The 5,149-nt window shown below is 41.5% G+C and overlaps 1 long non-coding RNA gene across 1 annotated transcript; it reads right to left on the minus strand.

The window, feature by feature from the left end:
- Window positions 1-359: 359 nt before the first annotated feature.
- Window positions 360-3,674, minus strand: LOC132459022 (uncharacterized). The gene is made up of 3 exons (XR_009526078.1): window positions 3,524-3,674; window positions 2,020-2,050; window positions 360-597 (listed from the first exon to the last, which is right to left on the minus strand). It is a non-coding gene; the product is annotated as an uncharacterized LOC132459022 (long non-coding RNA).
- Window positions 3,675-5,149: the final 1,475 nt, after the last annotated feature.

Genomic DNA, 5,149 nt, shown 5'->3' on the forward strand with positions numbered 1-5,149 from the left:
GTGCTTTTTGATTAAGGCCTCTGCAACTGGGTAGGGTAGGCCTTCCTCCGGGTAGGCCTTATATCGGTAAATTTCTTCAACTACTCTATTCAAGATATCAGATTTTATTCGGGAGCTCAAGGTCAAAAACTTGTTTCCAACCTGGCACTCAGAATTACCTTTCACTAACTGCAACTCTGTGTCGTAGGAAAATTGAGGAATTGGAAATTCCTCTGGCCACTGCTTGGTTCGAGATGACAGAGACTAAGGGGATGAAAGCAGTATAGTGTCGTTTGATGCCAGTGAAACACAGTCATCCGACTCGGAAGAAACAGAAGCAGAGGCTGCAGTGGCACTGATCAACGTTGTTTGCTGGATGACCTTGATTGTCCCCAAATCCTGGAGTTCAGCATTAGAGTTCAGATTGAAAAAGTCATTGCCAAAATCTTGGTCCATGTACTGCAGTTTCAAGCTGCACTTTAATCCGAACGTACTCCTTATCGTGCCGATGAGGTCATCTAGTGACTCTGGTATTCCATTGGGAAGTGTCAGTTTTTCAATGTTGTTGTCCCCCAAAATCACTTTAAGTCTGGCAGTTGTGGAATGAGCCATGGCAGTCTGAAAAGAGAGCAAAAGCACAATAAGGTGTGAGGCAAATAAAAAAATACTGAACTATCCCTTTTTAATCAATACATTTTTTTATAATTGATGTCCTGTAATTTACCTTCTGTAAGTGGACCACATTTGGCTTTCGGTATGAAAAATTAAATGTATTGAGAACAAAATAAAACAACATTACATGGAGAGGGCTCATCCTTTAAACATGGATATATCTTTTCAATGTGACAAGACGCATCCCTCCAATTTTGTAGTCTGCCAGTGGGTATGTATCATGTAGTTCTTGTGGCTCAATAAGATCCACTTTCTCGACTGGGGATGGTTTGAGATCAATAGCTCTATGGTGTTCAATATACCATCCAATGAGCATCTTCACAATGAAGATCAACTTGTCCTGCAGTATCACCATTTGGATGATTTCACCAAACTCTGGCAGTCCTCCCAGTGAGCCTTGGATCAAGATCATTCCACACTTGTAGTTTAGTCCATCATATGTCACGCTTTTGGCCAAGCCCACTGTGTCCATATCTGAAGACATCCGTCTCAGAGCATTTGAAATGTCCTTGTTAAGAACATCGATGTGTACAGTGGAAACATTTGTCACTTCCAATAGAGGTCTGGTAAAGCTACATGCATGCAAATGATGGGCAATCTGATACTGATGTCTCTCTGAAAGGGAAAGTAGCACATTTTTGAAGCACCTGATATTCCTGGCAACTCTTTTAAAAAAGCTATGCTTTGCTTCAAAACGCATCGTCCATAGGGAAACTAGTGGACCAAACTGTTGGATCAAATATGGGTAATGCTCTAAGAAATGGTGTTTTGGTTTAAGGTGACAGTCTGGGAAAACCTCTTGGAATCTAATTCTGTGCTCAGAGATCTTAAAATCAAGATATGCAATGGAGTCCTGGGTTTGAATGGGACTGACGACCAGATCAACAATGTCCTTCATGCAAATTAATATCTATTCACACGGACTGCGTAAAAGGTGATCGTTGTAAATGGTATGATTAAATATGAAACTGCCTTCCTATCTGACTGAGGCATCAAAGACAGCAACAGTGTAAATGTAGTTTGTAATAGCCTACCATTCACCTTAATATAAATGACAATAAATTCCACAACATGCAGGTATTGTTCAAATATTACAGAACATATTTCAATAGTTATTTGGCAATAACATATCTCTGTATTCATGATGCTGAATTGTTTTTTTAAGAGGATTGAGAAACTGTGCCTTAAGGGATACAGTTATCAAGTCTGGCTTAAGGGAAATACACACATGCCCATTGGAAGTAATTTGCACTCCACCTTAACTGTTGAAATTGATTTCGGTTCAGATGGTATGACCAAACATTTCATGACATTAAAGCCATAAAAAAATCACTGTCTTTAGCACTCTAATTCTGCAGTTTAACTTACCTTTGGGTAGTTTGATGAGTTGTGTCCAGGGCTGATGTAACCACCACCAATCAGGGAAAGAATCATGAAGAGCAAATAGAAAATGAATTAATATTAAGGGAGTGGTGATGTTTCAATTCAGTGTTGAGCTTGACAATCAGGTTAATTTCCGCAAATGTGGGAAAGAGGGAGAAAACAATGCAACATGAGCAGCCATCCAATGTAGTTGGCCCGAAGCTCTGCTTCAGGGCTTCGTCATTCAGTACGTTAACATGCACATTTTAATCAGATTACAGCCATAGTTCGACTCTGCTCCTCAATTGGACAACTGCAATTGTCCGAGTGAGAAATTCGATTCATGTCATTTCTCCGATGCTAGCCCACAAGTCCGACGTCCCTTATAGGGGGTAACCACATTGACCGTAAAATAAATGCCTTTAAGTATCCACGCTGATGTGCAAATAAGCAGCATAACCAGTAAACTACATGACTTGCGTTTACTTTCAGTAACGGTATTACACCACAAGAATACCTCGCACAAGGTTACTAACCAAAGGTTTACTCCAACTCTCCGCTAGCAAACTGACAAAAATGCTAAAAGGAATAGCAGCAGAGCAGTGGTGTTGTTTAATTAGCGGCCGGATTCACCACTGTGCTTCATGAGAACGAAATGCACCCTCTCTCGTCGCCTGTGTCTCACTAAATACGTTAACGGAGACGATGGCGGCAATAAAACACCCACCCCCACACACATCTTAACAGAATTGCGCAGCACAGTTGCAAACACATGTAAGCCTAAATGTATCCGTGTTAATGTGCAAATATGCAGCTTAACCAGTACACAGTATGACATACGTAAACTTAAGACTACTTTCAGTAACAATATTACACCAGGAGAGCCCCGCGTGGAAGTTACTTGCACATGTCATTAATTTAGAAAAATGCTAAATGAAATAGCAGCAGAGCGCTGCTGCTACTGATCAGTTAATAGCAAAACGATCACTATAATTTTTAATGCCACATTACCTTTAGCACACCAGTGGTTTGAACATATGGTCAACACATTTCACAAAATCCGTTAAATGCATCGAACATGTTAAGCTAACCTAAAGTTAGCATGACTTAACTAGGGGGCCTGCCCGTAATTCCGACACCTCATTGCTCCGACGTCTCAATGGTCCGAAATATTTCCCATTGGAAAGGCGCATTAGGCCGACGGTTATGTAGGCCTATTCGGCATATTGATAAGAGGCGCATATAATGTGCCTCTTGTTTGACTTATCGGACAAACGGCCCTTCGGAACAATGGGTTCCGTTTTCGTAAAATTGAACCGTCGGCATTAGTGGCATGTCGATCTAATGGGAAATATTTCGGACCATTGAGACGTCGGAACAAGCTGGTCCGGTCCAGTTCGTTAACTGAAGTTAACCCTTAAGACGTACATTTTTTGACCCATACAGGCAGAACATTTGTTATCTGACAAATAAAATTGGTAAAACATGACTTTGTCTCCATTAAACGTACCGTTTTTCAGAGTGACCTTGACCGCGTGGATGATGAGATTGACGAGGAGAAAAAATGTCAGCTTCAGCTACAGAAATCTGGCTGGAAAAGACGTTGACGTTCAACAAATAAACGTCTACGTCATGACGTTAGACAGGGAAACCTAATTTAAGCGCTTTCATTTGCATAAGAAAAGCAGGTCAATGTAATAAAGTACAATTTCAATTTGATGTAATACACAAAAGTACAGTGCCGTCGCTAAAGCAGAAATCTGAATCAGACTTATTCAAAACAGTGCTTTACTTCAACTTTTCAAAAATAAACTTTTTAGAGTGTACATTTACTGTACTGTTGGAGGTCACGCCCCTTTTCCGGCCTTTTCGAGATAGCTAGGGAGGCTAAAATGTTTACACACATTTCCCGGGGCCCCGAGAACGACATATCCGAGATTTGGAGTTCTAGCCCTTAGAGAAAAAAAGTTTTCCCAAATGGACTGTCATTTGGACAAAGCCCCTCAGAAGTGTTACCTGCAAGACCTAATGGTTCAGAATGTGGTGGAAAAACAGTTTTTGAGATAGGAACGTCCTACCGCCCTGAAATTTGAATACCTTATTCTAAGGCCTAACTGGGACCCCCGCACCGAAACTTGGCCCGGTCGGACCCCGAGGGCAGGAAGGGGTTGCCCTTCCTGCCCGAAACTTGGCCCAGTCGGACCCCGAGTGCAGGAAGGGGGGGCCTGGACTTTCATAATCCTCGCTCTGTGACTGTAAAGGATGTTTGGTCGGATGTTATGACGAAGAATCATAATGTGAATGGGAATATTCTATAAATGTCTTGATATCATCTTTCGTTTCAACACTTCTGCTGCAGCCGCTTAAAGTCTCACTCCGAGAACCTTAAAATATGAATCAATCCATTAGAAGTATGAAAATATCTTCCCGGTGGCGTAACGGGACAAACAAGGTGTCCTTTGACATCTACGTTTCGAGGCGATTGCAACAGTGCCACACATGATCATATTTGAATATGTTTCGGGGTAGTAATTAGCTGTCGATTTTGGAGGCCTTTATCAATAATGACCAGCTATAGATTTGCTTCCCGATGGAGATTTTTGACAAATTACATGTTATTTAGCATCTACACGTTAAGCTGAGTCCAATGAGATCAAGCTCGCCCTCTTGCTACACCGAGATCATGTCCTAGACCTAGGTGTACCATGTAAAATACATGTTACCATTTGCTAGAGTGTCATGCTGGGTGTCATTGGACTCAGCTCAACGTGTAGATGCTAAATAACATGTCATTTGTCACAATCGGGAAGCAAATCAATAGCTGCTCATTATTGATTAAGGCCTCCAATTTCGACAGCTAATTACTACCATTAAACATGTTCGAATATGCTCATGTGTGGCACCGTTGCAATCGCCTGGAAGATTGCAACGTAGATGTTGAAGGACACCTTGTTCGCCCTCTTACGCCACCGGGAAGATATTTACATGCTTCTGATTGACTAATGAATTGATTCAGCTATTCCCCCAGAAGTCTGGGGTCAAAAGGTCAAAAGGAGCCGGCACCACGCCGCTTATGAGACAAAAGTTAATGTGTATTTCTCTCATAACTTTTTGTCATTATTAAAGAGAGGCCTGA

The sequence above is a fragment of the Gadus macrocephalus genome, chromosome 6, assembly GCF_031168955.1.
Source record: "Gadus macrocephalus chromosome 6, ASM3116895v1".
Lineage (NCBI taxonomy): Eukaryota > Metazoa > Chordata > Actinopteri > Gadiformes > Gadidae > Gadus > Gadus macrocephalus.